Source organism: Portunus trituberculatus, chromosome 18, assembly GCF_017591435.1.
Source record: "Portunus trituberculatus isolate SZX2019 chromosome 18, ASM1759143v1, whole genome shotgun sequence".
Lineage (NCBI taxonomy): Eukaryota > Metazoa > Arthropoda > Malacostraca > Decapoda > Portunidae > Portunus > Portunus trituberculatus.
Genome location: NC_059272.1, coordinates 19854718 through 19873485, shown reverse-complemented (window position 1 = coordinate 19873485; position 18768 = coordinate 19854718). Strand labels below are relative to the sequence as shown.

The 18768-nt window shown below is 44.8% G+C and overlaps 1 long non-coding RNA gene across 2 annotated transcripts in view; it reads right to left on the bottom strand.

The window, feature by feature from the left end:
• Positions 1-1177: 1177 nt before the first annotated feature.
• Positions 1178-18768, bottom strand: part of LOC123505807 — a 49914-nt gene continuing 32323 nt past the window's right edge. For both annotated transcript variants that reach the window (XR_006675261.1, XR_006675262.1), the window contains exon 2: positions 1178-1684. This is a non-coding gene — a long non-coding RNA (uncharacterized LOC123505807). The remainder of the gene's footprint in view (positions 1685-18768) is intronic.

Genomic DNA, 18768 nt, shown 5'->3' with positions numbered 1-18768 from the left:
TTGCAACCCCACGCAGTCTTTTCAATAGAGACAACACACTAGCGAGCATACTGAAGCAGAATGAGAGGTAGATGGAGTTATTTTTGGGGTCTCTTATTTAATCATGGCTGGATGATGAGCTTGAAGGAATGACGAGGAGAGATGAAATTATTTGCGGGGGTTATGTGGACGGTGATCTTTATCAATGGAGGAAGAGGAGGAAGAGGAGGAGGAGGAGGAGGAGGAGGAGGAGGAGGAGGAGGAGGAGGAGGAGGAGGAGGAGGAGGAGGAGGAGGAGGAGGAGGAGGAGATAGAGAATAAAAAAAGAGGAGGAAGAAAAAAAAAAAGAAAAGAAGAAAACATTGATCTCAAAAGCATACTAACAACTTCTGGCGCCAAGACTGAGAGTGAAATTGTGACGTTTAAATTACCCCGGAGAGAAAATAATAATGCAAGAGCCGGAGGAAGAGGAGGAGGAGGAGGAGGAGGAGGAGGAGGAGGAGGAGGAGGAGAGAGGAGTTACTTAGTCCTTTAACTGCTATGTGGCTCATCTCTCTTTAAACAATAACCATTCTGAGACATCTGCTCTTGCTTCACAGCCACCAGCACACATTGTATTGTCTAAGAAATGCAAAATGTACAACTTCTTTATATTCCTTCCCTTATAGTACTTGCACATAAAGATAGATTCAATACATTGCTTTTAGTGTTGTGAACTGTTGTATGTTGCAGTGAAACGGTTACTTAAGAAATGCAGACAGTCATCTTCCCTCGCTGCCCCGCCCAAACCAAGCTTCCTAATCACGCAACACTGTCTATACCGAGACACTTCGCTCGCGAAGTCAACACGGCCTTAAGTCTCTCGTCTTTTCTGTCATCAGGGATCACAAACTTCCGAACGCACCCGAGCTTGTCCTAAATTTTCGACTAAGTTGGTGGAAGTTGTCTGGCGAGTGTCCCTCTTTGCCTGAAGGTTGGAGCTAGTGACTCAGGGCTGGGAGCTGAGGGAGGGAAGGGAGGGAAGGGAGGGTGGTAGGCGGGGTCTCGACACGGCTCAATGGTCCCTGATTTCAGGTATATTGTGACTAGATTTAACCTCTTCAATACTGGGCCACATTTTTCTCTTGAGATTTGTGTGCAATTAGACCATTTTATTTATATCATGAAGCGTCTACGGAGGTCAGAAGATTAATAGCCAGAGTCTTCACTATTTTAATTCTTCACATGAGTTTCTGAAGTTGAACAAAATCACCAAATAATAAGCAGAATGAATACAGCAACGCGTCATGGTACTGAAAGGGTTAAACACGGGAATTTGTGTGTTAGCTTTTCAATGGGGAAAAAAAACTCCATAATTCTTGATTCTAATAATGCTGTGTTTAGATTTTAACGTGGGAATTTGTGTTTGTTAAGTCTTCAGGGACATATAACTCTATACTCACACGTTCTAGTGAATGTGCTTATGATCAAATGTAAGAATCATAACTTGAAATACACCATCCTTTTTTTTTCTGTTGGTTCTTGAATGACTTCTGATTTCATGACAACACCTGTCAGCCGTGCCACGTGAATCCGTCTTCCCTTGGCTAAACGGAAGTGTCGGCGGAGAGTGCCACAATAAGGGTGTCAGGAGGCGTCAGCGAGGTGTCAGTAACGTCAGAATCACCAACAATGCACGCCACACTCCTCACTCCAACTCGTCCTCCTGTAGTGAAGAATCAGATGCGACACTAAACCTAAAAATATATTCCACGATTTAATATTAAAAATAATTTCATTACCATCTCTTCATTATCGTAGTAACATACTTATCCGCTTAATGAGGAGGCCGGATTGTTGGTTTCCCTGGCCCTCCCCTGCAGCTCACTGACTCTGATTCTCCCTCCTTTCACAAGCTCTCCTTCACTCACCCCTCACACACTCAGCCTCTCTCTCATCAAGCGTGATGTGATCTAAATTGATGTGTAAAAAATCATCCTTGAATTTGTCTATAAAGCACCACAGAGAGAGAGAGAGAGAGAGAGAGAGAGAGAGAGAGAGAGAGAGAGAGAGAGAGAGAGAGAGAGAGAGAGAGAGAGAGAGAGAGAGAGAGAGAGAGAGAGAGAGAGAGAGAGAGAGAGAGAGAGAGAGAGAGAGAGAGAGAGAGAGAGAGAGAGAGAGAGAGAGAGAGAGAGAGAGAGAGAGAGAGAGAGAGAGAGAGAGAGAGAGAGAGAGAGAGAGAGAGAGAGAGAGAGAGAGAGAGAGAGAGAGAGAGAGAGAGAGAGAGAGAGAGAGAGAGAGAGAGAGAGAGAGAGAGAGAGAGAGAGAGAGAGAGAGGGAGAGAGAGAGAGAGAGACCGAATGCATTGATATTTCTAACCCCTAGTATGCGCGCGTACGTACAAGCACAAGCACACGCACACGCACACGTCCTCTCTAAAACATACACAAAAACAATGAAACAAAAACAAAGTCCACACAGCACAAGAGAAGAGGGAGAAGAGGAGAACTACGTAAAACAGACGGCAATGAAAAAAAAAAAAAAAAAAAAGACGGCAATGAAAAATAAAACAAAACAACAACTTGGTGAACTACGTAAAGCAGACGGCAATGAAAAAAAAAAAACCCTTAACATTAAACGCCTTTCTAGATTAAATTCATTAATATTACATCTCCGGCCAGGCAATTACGTTTCCATCCTCTGCTGCCGCCCATCAGCGAGTCTCAGCGCGGCTCCGTCCTGGCTTATCAAGAGTCTGCTGCAAATGGATCCGTCCCAGTGGAGCCATCGACCAAAATGCGCAACAGCTCCCAAGGTAATCAAGGGATTTATACTAAACAGGAAACATCGCTGGGATACTCGGCGCGGCACACACACCGACACCGACACCACCATCACCACCCAGCAGGTCCCAGCCGTCACCACCAACGTCACCAACGCCACCACCCCATGTAGGGAAAAACGTTAAGGAATTTCTGTAACAGCGGAGGTATTTGTTCATCGTTGCTTATCACTTAACCACACGACCCCCCGCTTCTCTGTCTCTGTCTCTGTGTCTCTCTCTCTCTCTCTCTCTCTCATGTAAACTGAGGGAACTGCGAGGTAAAGACGACATGGTGAAAATTGTTGTTTATCGTCGTGAGTTCGCTTCAGAATCTCGCAAATTTCCAGACGGCGGCGACGCGACAACGTGTTACCCAGAATCAAGGTACACGCGAGACAAACATTATTTCATTTTCCACGTTACGTCATTAAGTTTCACGCCGGCAGTGGATTAATAAGTAAACTGCGATGAATTGAGCGGATAATAGGAAGAAAGAAACGAAAGCAAGAACCATTAAACAGCAACAAGCGCCAAAAATGTTTAAAGTGCAAATTTCCTCATGCTTTCCATCTTCCTCCTTCATCTCAAAGCCTTACTCGGAACACGGCATAAAAAAAGAAAATAATAATCTCACTTTCCTGTCAGTTCATAAATATCCCGGCGAGAAAGGAAGGCAGTGGACGCTAAACAACTCCTGAACGAGCTCGTAAATCCCCATCATTGCCCAATTTCGTTCGTGCAGGAGTGAGAGCAAGAGCGGGAGAGGCAGAGGCAGAGGCGGCGAGTAGCAAGTGGCGGGCGTCCCTCACTCCAGCAGCAGTCGATCTCAGGCCTGTATTCTGAAATGCTTTGCTCTCACCATCACGGCTCTCCAAAGGTTCGAGTTGAAGATACTCATGTTTTTAAGGGTGTTTTTATGGTTCTGGTGATGGACTGGCAAAATTTCTAGTTTGTCATAAGAAGAAACACTCTTGAAATCCCTGCTTGTAGTTTCTGTGATCTTGGAAAACTGTCGTGATGAGAGAGCAAAGCGTTTCTGTCAGCCTCACCTTCGCCTGCGTTTTCTGTGAAGCTTAATTTGGCGGCGGCGGAGCGCTCCCTTGGCAGCTTGACTTGGCCGGCGAGGGTGCGCGGCCAAGGGAGACGAGGCGAGGCGAGGTAACGTTATTGCCTTGCGTACGGTGTGTTCAGCCTCCCAGCAAACACCGCGGCTGTGGGAGTAAGTGCCGCGAGGGGACAGGAATGGAAGATGCGGAGGAAGAAGCGGTAAAGAGCAGAAAAGTCAAGATGTAAAAAAAAGAACGGTTTTCCTTATAGCTGGTGAAAAGGAGAGAAATTATACCTGGGCTAACCAGAAGAAAAAGAAATAGGAAGTTAGTTTCTTCATATTTAACAAATTCATAAAAATAGAAAAAAAAACTAAGACTACAAAAATTCAAAACGCATCCAAAAAACGAGAAAAGTCAAACAAAACATTAAAAGTCGCAGTTAAACATTAAATTCTTCACTGACTAAAGCCAACAACAACCAAACAAACAAGGGGGAGAGGGAGAGGGTGACAGCTGTGGATGGAGAATTATGCATCTTAAACGTTGATTTTTAGATGTGATGAATGGCAACAGAGAGAGAGAGAGAGAGAGAGAGAGAGAGAGAGAGAGAGAGAGAGAGAGAGAGAGAGAGAGAGAGAGAGAGAGAGATACTGATAATACATTTGTGCTATCTTCTATTATCTCATCTATATTCATTTATTTTATTTTAATCTTTTTCTTTTTCATCCCCACTTTTGTCTATGTTCTTTCGAGTGTTTGCATTCCTTCTCTCTCTCTCTCTCTCTCTCTCTCTCTCTCTCTCTCTCTCTCTCTCTCTCTCCTTTTATTATCCGTGTCTGTCTTTCTCTCCCTGTTTCTCACTCCTTCTTGGGCTAACTTGATATAACTTTTGCTGAAGTTTTCCTCCTCCACCACCACCACCACCACCACCACCACCACCACCACCACCACCACCACCACCACCACCGCCGCCTATCATGGCTGACCGCTCCAACGTGGTGAAACAATTGGATTTGTCAGAACCCCTTCAAGCAAGGTCATTCCATCTCTCTCTCTCTCTCTCTCTCTCTCTCTCTCTCTCTCTGCTTTTATCTAACATTCTACTTTTTCTCTCGTATCTTCCGTTTTTTACGCATTGCCTACTTTTTTAAGTTTTCTTCTACTCTTCCTCGTTTCTTATTCTTTCTTCTCTTCCTCCTCCTCTTACATACAAATATACGAATTTCTACCCAATTCTTAGTCTTTTCTTACAAACTCACTTCCTTCTGTCACAATCACCATCTCCTCTTCACAGATCTACGAGTTTCTACACTATTCTTTCTTTCTATTCCTACAAAACCCCTTCCTCTCGTCACACTTACTCATCACCCTTCTCCTCCTCCTCCTCCTCCTCCTCCTCTGGTAGGTAGCGCATCCACATCCCTTCTCTCTTAACCACGTAGCAGACACCCACCAAATGTTTAGTCGGCGAGAAGAAGAAAGGAATGGAAGAAAACGGACTTGAATCCAACTAAACGGAGCGCAGACGCAAGCATTCCAGAGGACCCGCCGAACTCTATCGACTCACGAGATTAGCTTCCTTCCTCCCTCCTTTCCTCCTTCAATCATTCCTTCCGCCATTGCCTTTCGCGCGTCGTTACCCGGGACTGAAGGCGAGTTGGGAGTCTGGTGGGGGGGCAGGGGCGTTGTGAAGGGTGTGACTAAGAAGATTCGTACTGGTATACGTGCTAGGTATGTTAAGTCTCTCTCGTGGAGGTTACAGGGAGCTTCAAGAGAGTGTTTGTGATTCCTGTGATAGTTTAATCATTTTTGCTTCTATATGCAGCAATTCACAACTCTAAAAGCAACAAGAAGGAAGAGGATATCATGACTAATGTAATGTTTTGGAAGTCTCTGTTGAGGTCACAGAACCAAACAATGAGGTTAGGCTAGGTTAGGTTAGGTTATAAAACCAAACAATGCAACACTACTATGCATTTCACGGAGAGTGAGTCATTGTTTTTCGCAAATATCTTTCAAACTAATGAATTGATCGGAATGGTACTTTGACACTGTGTACTAGACACGTTCCGCTAATTTTTGGTCATACTAAGCAATGCCAAATGATGTTGGTAAAAGCGTTTACTCTTGAGATATACGGTGTTGCCGAGCCTCGCCAACCTATCCATACGAACATTTACAATCCCCATCCCATTTCTCCCTACGTTCCTCTCTCCCGCTCGCTTCCCCTCTCCTCTTCCCACTCTCCGGCTATCTTCCCCCCTCCACGTTCGATTGTGTACGTTAGTTCTGGCGACTCATGTGACTTCGGCTTTAAACGTCAGGAGTAAACGCTTTCACTAACACCATTTGGCAATGCTTAGTATGACCAAAAATTAGCGGAAGGTGTCTTGTACACAGTGACAAGGTATCATTCCGATCAATTCATTAGTTTGAAAGATATTCGCGAAAAACAATGACTCACCTAGAAGAATAAAAAGAATAAAATCACCCTCCATTATCCAGTCTATATAGAGCTTAAAATTGGCTGTAGAAGAAAGAAAAACATCAAATAGTACACGTTGAAGACCAAACATGGCAGCTAACGAAAGGTTAACGAGAAATAGCAGAAACACAAGTGAAAGACCGACTATTCACCTGTTTGGCCTCAGAAAAATAGTCACAGGAGAACAAAGCGTTTGGGAACTGGCAATAGGGGTGATGATCGTGGTAATGGTGGCAGTAGTGATGGTGGTGGTGGTGATGCTGAGGTCGACGAAGAAGATTGCAACCAACGAACCAACTTGATCCCTTTCCCTTCACCATCGTCGTCTTCTCCTCTTCCTCTTCTTCCTCCTCCTCTTCCTCCAGCAAGGACTATCTTGTCTCCGTCGTATCATCGATCTTGCCAGTCCCTCAGTCCCTCTTCTCCCGTTTCTTCGCCTTCATACCAATTTTACCTTATTTCTCACACCCTTCTTTTTCTTCCGTCCTTTCTCTTCCTTCTCTCAAAACGCGTTGGGTCGGTCGGTCAGTCGCCTCTTGTGCTTCATTAATCGGTCTGTTGGTCGGTTGGTAGGTTGGTTAGTCGTGTCCTTCAGTCTCCTCCTCCTCTTCCTCCTCTTCTTCTTTTCCTCCTTTTCTTCATCTTATTTTTTTTCCTTCTTTTTCTTCTCTTTCCTCTCAGCGGTCAGGTAGCAAAGAAAGAGCCATTCGTCTTCTTTTGTTTCCCTTATTCGATTACTTGCATCTAGGAAGACTTGTTTTTCACAGCTCTCTCTCTCTCTTTCTCTCTCTCTCTTTTTCTTCTTTTCATTCCACCTTCTTTTCTTTCCTACCTTCTCCCCCTCTTTTCTTCCTCTCCTTTTTCTATTTTTTTTTCATTCCATCTCCCTCTCTTTCCTACTTTCTCACACTCATTCGTTCCAACCTCCCTCTGTTTTCCTCCTTCCCCCCATCTCTCTCTCTCTCTCTCTCTCTCTCTCTCCAAAGACCAGAGATATGATAAATTTCGAAACGTTTCTCACTAAAGCCTTAAAAAAAAACACTCGATTAAAAAAAAAACGTGTGTAACTTCAATAATACGAAGCTCTTTGAATGTACTCTCTCTCTCTCTCTCTCTCTCTCTCTCTCTCTCTCTCTCTCTCTCTCTCTCTCTCTCTCTCTCTCTCTCTCTCTCTCTCTCTCTCTCTCTCTCTCTCAACAGCTGATCCCCCACGCCTCTATCAGCAACATCCGGCGTGAGATACGAAGCTTAAGTACCCCAAGTGTGATATGATGGAGGTAATTAATCTCAACTTCTACTCCTGCTGTTGCTCCTTCACCCCCTCCCCTCTCTCTCTCTCTCTCTCTCTCTCTCTCTCATCCTGCCACCTCCTTCCCTCCTCACCCTGGCTCTCTTTCCTTCCCCCTGCAGGAGTTTTTTTTAATGGTATCAACAAAGTGTGTGTGTGTGTGTGTGTGTGTGTGTGTGTGTGTGTGTGTGTGTGTGTGTGTGTGTGTGTGTGTGTGTGTGTGTGTGTGTGTGTGTGTGTGTGTGTGTGTGTGTGTGTGTGTGTGTGTGTGTGTGTGTGTGTGTGTGTGCAAAGATTTAAGAGGAGATGGAGAATGAGGTGGAGAAAAGATGCGAGAGAGAGAGAGAGAGAGAGAGAGAGAGAGAGAGAGAGAGAGAGAGAGAGAGAGAGAGAGAGAGAGAGAGAGAGAGAGAGAGAGAGACTGTCAACTGGGACAAGACTGATGACTCTTGTTTATCTCGTTTCCCTCCTCCTCCTCCTCCTCCTCCTCCTCCTCCTCCTCCTCCTTTAACCTCTTTCATTCCACTAGTGACGATTCTTGTTTAGTTTCTTCCGTTTTCTTTTTGCATTGGTAGGGGGGTGGGGAGAGTGGCTGGACGGCTGTCGGAGTGGCAGGGTAAGGAGGTGAAAGAGTGGCAGGGTAAGGAGGTGAAGGAGTGGCTGGGAGGGGTGATGGAGTGGCAGGGTAAAGGGGGTCATGGAGTAGCTGGGGAGGGGGGAGTGAAGGAGGGGTGTCTAATGCAAAACAAACACTAAAGGGGAATCTAATGTAAAACAAACAAAAAAAAAAGTTGATAATTTATGCTTTTCATTCCTGTGAGTTACGTTTTCTGTTGATCATATTCTCTCTCTCTCTCTCTCTCTCTAAGAAAAAAAAAAAACCGAGATAAATAGAGAAAAAAAAGGAAGAAGGTCAAGAAGCAGAGGGAGAGAAAAAATAATAAACAAAACACAAACTAACAAAAATATAGATAGATAAAAAACGCAACAGTTACAAAAATAAAAAGAAAAAGAAAAAGAGAAAAAAACAAATACTCACAAAGCAGAAGAGGACCCAAGAAGAAGATGGGATTGGGGGGAGGGAGGGAGGGAGGGAGGGAGGGAGAGAAGGAGTGAAGGAATCCAAGACAGCGAGTGAGTGCCTGAATGAGCAGCGTGGCCTCGTCAATTCAGTCCATCTCGTTTGTCAGGATCCTACCGCCCCAATGTTCCTGAGAGAGAGAGAGAGAGAGAGAGAGAGAGAGAGAGAGAGAGAGAGAGAGAGAGAGAGAGAGAGAGAGAAAGGAACTGCAGCAGATTGAGAAAGAAAGGAGAGCAAAAGAGAGATACGAATTGAGGAAGAAGGAAGGAGAAAATGAAGGATTGTTGAGAGAGAGAGAGAGAGAGAGAGAGAGAGAGGAGAGAGAGAGAGAGAGAGAGAGAGAGAGAGAGAGAGAGAGAGAGAGAGAGAGAGAGAGAGAGAGAGAGAGAGAGAGAGAGAGAGAGAGAGAGAGAGAGAGAGATTGGAGGAATGACGATGCAAGGAAAGAAGAAGTAAAAGGAATACTGTTTTATGTAAATACGTAAAATGTTTCCACAGATAAGTCGATAAATTGATGATGATGATGATGATGACGACGACAGAAGAGGTGGTGATGGTTGTGGTGGTGGTGGTGGGGGCAATATTATCATTAGCCATCCCTTTACTTCGGTTTTAACTAATGCCACTTTCTCTTTAGGTAATCTGGAAAAGTTATGCAGTCCAAGGACAAGAATGACTATCCTTAGCTAACTCGACCCTAACCTAACCTAACCTAACCTAACGACCCTAACCTAACATGGCATACACTAACTGAATAACTCAATCTAACATACGTACACTTACCTAATATAATACTAACTTAAGTCTCATCTAACCTAACATAATCTAATCTCATGCTAACTTAACCTAATCTAACCTAACCTGACCTGGAATACAATAACTGAATAACTCAACCTAACATATTTACACAAACCTAACCTTATACTAACTTTACATACATGTAACCTAACCTAACCTAACACTAACCTAACCTAGAGACACTAACTTCCCCCCTCCCCTCCCCTCCCCTGACCGTCACACTACAGATGATAAGAGTGACTGCCTGACATTGAAGTGATCCGAAAAGTCAGCGAATCAATCTACCTGTGACTTTTATTGACCAGGTGATGGATGCAGTGAAGAAAACGAAGACGACAACGATGATGGCAGTGGTGATGATGATGGTGATGATGGTGATGATGATGATAATGATGATGGTGATAGATGTAAAGCTGAAGGAACTGAATTTACCTGCTAGAATCTTATGGAGCAGGTGATGGATGCAGTGAAGACGACGACGAAGACGATGACGGTGCTGATGATGATGATGATGGTGAGGGTGATAGATGTAAACGGTTATAGGAACTGAATTTACGTCCCAGAATAAAGAGTTCCCACTGAGTTTACGTCCTTTGAGTCAAGTTTACAAGAGTGTCGTTAGTTAGCAAAAGGTAAAAAAAAAGGTAAGGAAAGGGTGAGGTGTTAAGAAGGGAAGGAAAAAGGAGGAGGAGGAGGAGGAGGAATTTACAAGGGTGTCGTTAGTTAGCAAAGATTAAAAAAAAAAGAAAAAAAATCTGGTGAAGGGGATAACTCTAACAAAACAAATCCACTTCATCCCAGTAAATATGACAGGGACAAATCTGATGAACGTGGCTTGGAGCAAATCAGGCAGCGGTAAATCTTGTTAGTCCCGTAAATCTGACGGGAAAATTAACTTGCAAACCTGGCAGGGTAAATCTTGCAAATCTGGCGTGAGAGGGTGGGGGGGTGGGAGGGGACAGAAATGAATTTGTTTACGTCGTTTGATTCAAGTTTACCAGTGTTGTTTGTGGGTGACGGGAAGTGTGTGTCCCAGGAGCTGAACACTGGAGGTGGGGAGGGTGGGAGAGGAGATGAGAGAACGCAGAGAGGGAGAGAAGTGCGTTATTATTATTATTATTATTATCATTGTTGTTGTTGAGAGAGAGAGAGAGAGAGAGAGAGAGAGAGAGAGAGAGAGAGAGAGAGAGAGAGAGAGAGAGAGAGAGAGAGAGAGAGAGAGAGAGAGAAGACAAAGAAAGAAAGAAAGAAAGAAAAAAGAAAGACAAAGAAAGAAAGAAAGAAAGACAGAAAGAAAGACAGAGAAGACAGAGAGAGAGAGAGAGAGAGAGAGAGAGAGAGAGAGAGAGAGAGAGAGAGAGAGAGAGAGAGAGAGAGAGAGAGAGAGAGAGAGAGAGAGAAATCGAGACAGACAGACAGACACAGACTGAGACCGAGACACACCGAAACAAACAAACACACAAACAAACACACACACACACACAAACACACACACACACACACTCTCAAAACCAAAACACACGAACGCAGTAAGGCCACAGACTCTCCCTTACCGTCCTGCCCCACCCGAGCCCCGACACGAGGTACCTCAGGGGAACACCACGGCGCTAATCAAGTCGAAATATAATAAAACACCTCGTGGCCGTGGCTCCAGCAGGGATACGCCAACCAGAGGCCCTTTATCCCGCCGGAGGGCCGCTTAGGGGGAGTGCTGGGGACTAGGTAGGTGTGTTGATGCGGTAGGGGCCGGAGGGGGCAATCTGACCCTTCCTAGTGGTGGTGACAGGTAGGGGGGGCGGGATAATGAATCTGCGACATCAAGGGTAGCGTAATATTCCGAGTGACGAAAGTGAGGTGGTGGTGCCTCGTGGGGGTTCCTGGTGGGTCTTGGGGGGAGTAGGGATTAGGAAGGTAGAGGGTGAGGGGTTAAGAGGGGAAGGAAAAGGAGGAGGAGGAGGAGGAGGAGGAGGAGGAGGAGGAGGAAGAGGAGGAGGAAGAGTAATTTCTCTATGTGGTGCGGTGGGAATGGAAATGGTAAGGTGAGGAGGAAGAGGAGGAGGAGGAGGAGGAGGAGGAGGAGGAGGAGGAGGAGGAGGAGGAGGAGGAGGAGGAGGAGGAGGAGGAGGAGGAGGAGGAGGAGGAGGAGGAGGAGGAGGAGGAGGAGGAGGAGGAGGAGGAGGAGGAGGAGGAGGAGGAGGAGGAGGAGGAGGAGGAGGAGGAGGAGGATAATAATAAGGGAGAGAGAGAGAGAGAGAGAGAGAGAGAGAGAGAGAGAGAGAGAGAGAGAGAGAGAGAGAGAGAGAGAGAGAGAGAGAAAGACAGAGATAGAGAGAAATAACACAATCTTAGTGGGGTGGTTCTATCCCTTATATCACACGTGCCAATTATCTCCACCACCACCACCACCACCACCACCACCACCACCACCACCACCAGCGTCGTGATGCCAAAAGCTTCATCGGTGTCCAGCGGAGATTGCGTCTACACAGGTGCTTCTCCTAACTACCTGATCACCTGAGTAATTAAGGGAAACCATGTAGTGATGGAGGCAGATGTGTTATATAGTGTGTTAGAGAGGAGGAGGAGGAGGAGGAGGAGGAGGAGGAGGAGGAGGAGGAGGAGGAAGAGTAATTGTTTTTGTAATCTTTTTCTATTCCAGTTTATCTTTTCCGTTATTTTCTACTTTTCGACTTCCATCTCTTCTTATTCTATTCTTCCTCCATTCTCGTCCATCTCGTCCTCTTTTCTCATCTCATTAAGTCTTCCTATTACTCATCCATAGTTTTTGTTTCCCTCTTCTCATTTTTTCAATCTAAGTCTTTCTCCCACTTCTTTCTTTTCATCCACTGCCTCATCTTCTATCTATCTTTTGAGCTTCTCGTTCTCATTCTCCTATTCTCTTCCACAGTCTTCTTTTAACTTCGTCTTTCTTTCCTACAATTTCTTCCATATGCATTTCTTTCTATCCACTTTCTCTTACTTTCATTTCCTTATTTACCATTCTCTTGCCTTCATTTTTTCATTCCATAATCTCCCTCTTATACGTATTTTTCACTTCTCTCTCTCTCTCTCTCTCTCTCTCTCTCTCTCTCTCCTTCCTCGTACTTCTCGCTCACGACGTTTGCATTAACTGACTATTTCTCGGCGTGTCAATGTGCCTGTTACGTGTGTGAGATGCGTACTAGCTTGCTCTCTTAATATGTAAATGGAAACGCCAATCACCTCGAGATGTTTGCTACCGCCGCGGAGGGACGAACTTGCAAACACACACACGCACACGCTCACTCTCTCTCTCTCTCTCTCTCTCTCTCTCTCTCTCTCTCTCACACACCTTTTGTTCGTATACATACACACACCACTTTTGTTCGTATATACTAAGTAAAAAGTAATCCATGTCACTGTATAACCAAACACTAAAGAGAATATTTTTAAGATCACGAGTTTCTATTTCCATCATAATTAGCGGCTCCGATGGCGTTTGGTGGCCGGGTCCTGCACTCACTGACACAAAGCACCCGGCGAGTGTTTGTCTTACTTCCGCACCCTAGCAATACCACGAACACCATCTAATAGTATCCAAACCTCACCCTTAGCCGTCCACAAACAATACTCACAATACTTTTCCCACTGCTGGCACCGACGCCGCTCACTGAATCAAGGAAAAACGGACAACTACAGAGCACTCCTACTTTCGGGATTTCCTAGTAGCCTGACTGAGAACCTCTCACGCAAACTTAGACACACGAATCCACAGTACTAGATGTAATTTTCAGGGATGTTATGTGTCAGTTATGTGCATGATGTCATGGATTGGTGCAACATTCAACACTTCTTTATGGAAACTTTTACATCTTGTGAGTGTATGAAGTGTCTCGAAGTGTTGTTTATTTTCCCTACAAGCACTTCTACATGCGATACTGGCTGGATATTGTGGAAATCTATTCTCTTTAATCCTCTCTCTTTCAAGTAATGTCGCACGAGCCTAATGGTTCGTAGACAGCGTGGCATGGAATGAAATGTTTTCTCCTTTCACTCTCCTGCTTGATGTGAAAATAAAAAAAAAGAAAAGCGGTGAAAGAATTTGTTGTGAAGAAATTCTTATATAGTGATTTCAAAATGAAAGATGATGATAATGATGATGACAGGATGTTTATGTGGCAATACTGTTGCTGCTGCTGCTTTTACTACTACTACTACTACTGCGAATCACGAGGGGTAATGGAAGACTCACATTACTAGTTTACAGTATAAATGAATGAATGAATGAATGAAAGAATGAAAGAATGAAAGAATGAATGAATACCACAAGAAATGCAAATTTTCCTCATCTTCTTTCTCCATTTCCTGTTCAACTTTCTCTCCCTCTCGAGTCCTTCCCCCTTACCCTTTCCTCTCTTCTCCCTCCGCGACAGGCAAAGCAGAGTCAATTTATCACGAGGCTCAATGGAGCAGAAGGATAATGAGGTTTGGAAGGCAAAGAAAACCAGGAACTTCCCACAAGCGGCAATGCTGATCGTCCGCCCACTCACTCGTATACCATCCCCTTACTAAAGCACTCGGGGGGAATGCTCGGGTCTAGCAGCGTTAGGAGTGTGTAAAGAATGTGCAGAGGAGAGTAGTGGTGAAGGGGTGTGAAGAGAAGGAACGAAAGGGGTTGAAAAACAGGAGTAGAACGGATATATTGGGGAAGATAGCTAAAGGAGGGATGCAAATGAAGGGGTGTCGATGGGAGGAATGTATGGAAAGGGTGTGTTTTACGAAGTGTGTGTGTTTCACTGTTTGATCTGCTGCAGTCTCTGACGAGACAGCCAGACGTTACCCTACGGAACGAGCTCAGAGCTCATTATTTCCGATCTTCGGATAGGCCTGAGACCAGGCACACACCACACACAACTCCTCGATTTACATCCCGTACCTACTCACTGCTAAACGTGAAAGGACACACACCCAAATATCTCCACCCAGCCGGGGAATCGAATCCCGGTCCTCTGGCTTGTGAAGCCAGCGCTCTAACCACTGAGCTACTGTGTGTGTGTGTGTGTGTGTGTGTGTGTGTGTGTGTGTGTGATGGGAAAGGCAGTGAAGGATATGGAAGAGGATTGGTAGGAGTGAGACAGAGTGGTGGGGAGGAAATGGATGTTTCTTAAATTTTACGAGGACTATGTTAAAACAGCAGCAAAATGAATGAAAACTGCAAAAATAAACACAAACCTTGAATAAAAGTAAATAATGAAAGCATTTAATGATTAGCTAGAGGAGGAGGAGGAGGAGGAAGAGGAGAAAATGAGATATATATTTAGGTGAAGTTCGAGTTAGGTGAAGGAAAGAACAGAAAAAAAAGAGAAGAGAAGAGAAAGGAAATGACGAGAGAGAGAGAGAGAGAGAGAGAGAGAGAGAGAGAGAGAGAGAGAGAGAGAGAGAGAGAGAGAGAGAGAGAGAGAAGACAGGAAAGAATAAAAGAAAGAGAAACAGAGAAATAGAACTATGACAAGAATAAATGGAGGAAGGGAAAACATTGAGAGAAAGAAAAAGAAAAAGAAAAAGAAAAGAAACAATAAACGATAAATCAACAAGAATAAAAAAGAGTAAGAAAGAAAGAAGACAGGTGACACAAAAGCAACTAAACAAAACAAAAATAAAAATAAAAACCACGTGAAAAAGATATAAAACAAATGACAATCAAGTCACACACACACACACACACACACACACACACACACACACACACACAATGCAAACAGAAACCCACAACCGAACAATCACATGACACAATAACAACAACAACAATAACAACGACAATGAATGGGAACGAGGACACGGGACGGAAGGAGGAGTGAACGACGGAAAAGACCTTGACCCAAAGAGAGAGAGAGAGAGAGAGAGAGAGAGAGAGAGAGAGAGAGAGAGAGAGAGAGAGAGAAAGTATTCATCCCTCAGGACAGGACAGGACAGGCAGTGGGAGCGGTGAAGCAATACAAGGTGAGGTGAAAGAGGGGACAGGTGCTGGCGTCAGGGAGGGGACAGGTGTGGGACAGGTGGTCAAGGCTGCACGCTGATATATGTGATAGGGACACGAGAAGGGATTGATGTAAAGAGGGTGGAAGGGGTGAAGGAATGAGAGGAATGGATGAAGAGGGAGGACAGAGAGGTGAAACGTACACAAAAGTAACATTGGGAAAACAAATAAAAGCGGATATTGTGTTTTATAATGTTTGTGATAACCACCATGATTTTTTTTCCTATGAGCAGTAGAGATGACAGTAGCGGTGACGAAACCTGACTGCTGCTGCTGGACTATGCTAAACGTAACTTATTGACATGCAGAATACACTCCCCACTGACTAGTACTGTGAATTATAAACACACTCCAAAAAAGATGATGTGCACTGTCTCAACACCCACCGAGAAGACACTTACGTAGACACACAGCAAGGAAAGTGTAGACAGTAACAGAGAACAGGGAGAGACACGCAGAAAACATAAGGCTTTACACAATATATACATCACTTCTCGTAGACATGACATCAGGGTGACATGGACAGCAAAGACAAAATACTGTGTTTTCGCCCGGGATCGAACCGGGGACCTTGCGCGTGTGAGGCGCACGTGATAACCACTACACTACGAAAACCATGAAGGAGGCGACTCGTCACAAGAAATTTCACCACTATTACTGCCAGTGCTACCAACACTACCGCCACCACTACAGCGCCTGTCAAACTCCCCATCTGTTCCCTCCACCATCTGTCACCATCACTGCCAATATCTCTCACTCCCGACCTTCCCTTCCTCACTCCCTCCCAGTCTCATCACATCCCTCATTTCCCTACATCCCCTCCTTCCTTCTTCCTCTTGTTAACTGTTCTTCCTGCTCCTCCTGCCCTACCTCTTCATCATCATCCTCCTTCTCTTCATAAAGTGTAAATAGCGAAATTGATCTAAGAGTAACAATATAAAATATTCTTGATAAGAGATTAACTTCCTTGCTTGCAGGAAATGGGATCACCTTATTTCATATATTTTCACCATTTCTTATAAAATCTTTTTTTTTTTTTACTTCACCTCATTAAGGCATTTATTTCCAAGCGGTTTCCTATATAACTTATGCCGGAAGGAAGAGCGCCTTGTGTTTTGCTATCCTCTTCTTCTACCATCACTTTATAAACACCCCTACGTCAGGATACTTCGTGAGAACTTAAGAGGTTTGCATCTATGTAACTATGTAACTGTTCTTCCTTCTCTTCTTCTATCTTCTTTTGGCAGCTTTAAACCTTAAGGGAGATGAAGGGGTAAGGGAGGAAGGCGAGAGCTAAGGATCACTAAAGGAAGGGGAGGAAAGGAAGGAAGGAGGAGGGAATGGAGAAAGCGAGCACTTCTATGTTACCTTTCCTCCTTCCTCCCTTTCTCTATTGGTTCACGTTAAGGGAGAGGACGAGAGAGGAGAGGAAAAGTATTGGAGATCACAGAAGAGAGGGAGAGGAGGGAACGTAAGGGTAGGAAACAACGCAAGGTATCTTCTCTTCCTCCTCCACTTTTGCTTCACGGTAAAGGACAAACTGAGAGAAGAGAGACAGAGAGAAAGAGAGAGGATATTACAGATCACCAGACGAAGAGAAGGAGGAGAGGGATGGAGAGAAAAGGAGAAAGGGAAAGAAACAGGGAGGGGAGTGACAAGTCTTTCATGTCACGTGCGGTACTGAGGCGCGTTCCTTGAAGCTTGAACTTTAAACTGACATATTTCCGGCTTCCTCTGTCCCACCCCTGCTTCGATTCCTTGTTAGCTGGTCTCCCTTCCTTTGTTTTCTTTAGGCACGTGTCTCTTCGGTGCTGTGAGGCGTGGCTGGCTCACTTTATGACTCACTCGCTGGCTGGTCTGCTGGTTGGAGCTCTGTGAAAAATGACTTGTGTTTCGAAGCAGGAAGGAGTGTTTGGTTGGCTGGTGTGTGAGTTGCTGAGGTGCGATGGGGCTGAGGAGAGGAAAGTGGAATGAAGAGATTGAAAAGAATGCATGTTAATTTTCCACATTTTAAGTCTTACGGAACCAATGAAGAAGGCAATGATGGCGGAGGTTACTGGGAGGAGTGTTGGAAGACAAAGAATAAAATGGAGGGACATAACAAGGAGTGACATGAACAAGCTGGGAGTTCAAGGAGACGAGGCAATGGATAGAAAGACATGGAGAAGGATAGCTCGAGCGGCTGACCTTGCAATACTGTGGGAATAAGGTCGCATGAAGAAGAAAAACAAGAACTTCAATGTCTCTTTCCTTATTACTATTATTATTTTTCTTTAGCCATTCGCTGTTCTCTCCTCGTCATCCCGTCTTTCCAATCATCTGCGCTACTTTTTTTCTCTATAATTCTTTCTTCCAGTCGTCTGTGCTTTATTTAGATGGTATGAAGTAGAAAGTTGGAAAATTCACCTCTTTGCTTTCCTCTTGTCCTCGTCTGCCCGTCTGAACTGTAAGGCGCATGACACAAAACTGAGGACATGTGGCAGAGGGGATGTGTGTGAGCGAATAACGGAGAATGGGATGGAGGGGAAATGAATGAAGATAAGCCGGAGATAGTGGAGTCTGCATATTGATCACCTCCCGTGAACTCTAACCTCAAACCAAGCGAAGAAGAAATCACGAATAACCCAAAATGAGGTGAATAGATGGAGGAAGCGAGGAAGGAGGGAAGGAGTAATGGAGGCAAGAAAAAGGGAAGAACGGAAGTAACGAAAAAGTGGAGACAAGAATGAAGGAAGAGGGGAGGCAGGGAGGATGGGAAGGAAGGAGGAAAGAAGGAAGGAGAGATAAGAAGGAAGAAAGGGAAAGAAGAAGGGAGGGAGGGAAGAATGGGGAGGAAGGGATGAAGGAACGACAAGAAGGAAAGGAGGGAAGAAAGGAAGAAAGGAGGAACGAAGAAAACAAGGAAGGAAGGGAGAGTAAGTCAATACCATGATCAACACAAAAGGAGCAAGTCCACAAACTTTGCGCCTCAGGAAAGTCCATGAAGCAATGAATCATAGTCAGACACACAGCAACACAGCAGCGGACAAGGCAGGGTAAGGTGAGGCAAGGGACAAAGCAGGGCGGGGCGAGGCAGCGTTTCAGGACAGTGTTTGCCGTTTGGGTCTTCGAGATTGTGTTGCAGTAGCCAAGGTTTAAAAACTACTCACTCGACACGGCAACCAACATGTCCTTGGTGCATTTCTCTGCGTCTTTATCGTTGTTGTCGTCTTCGTTATTCTCAGCCTCGTCCTTTCAATTGTTGTCTTTATCTGTCTTCTTTAGTTGTC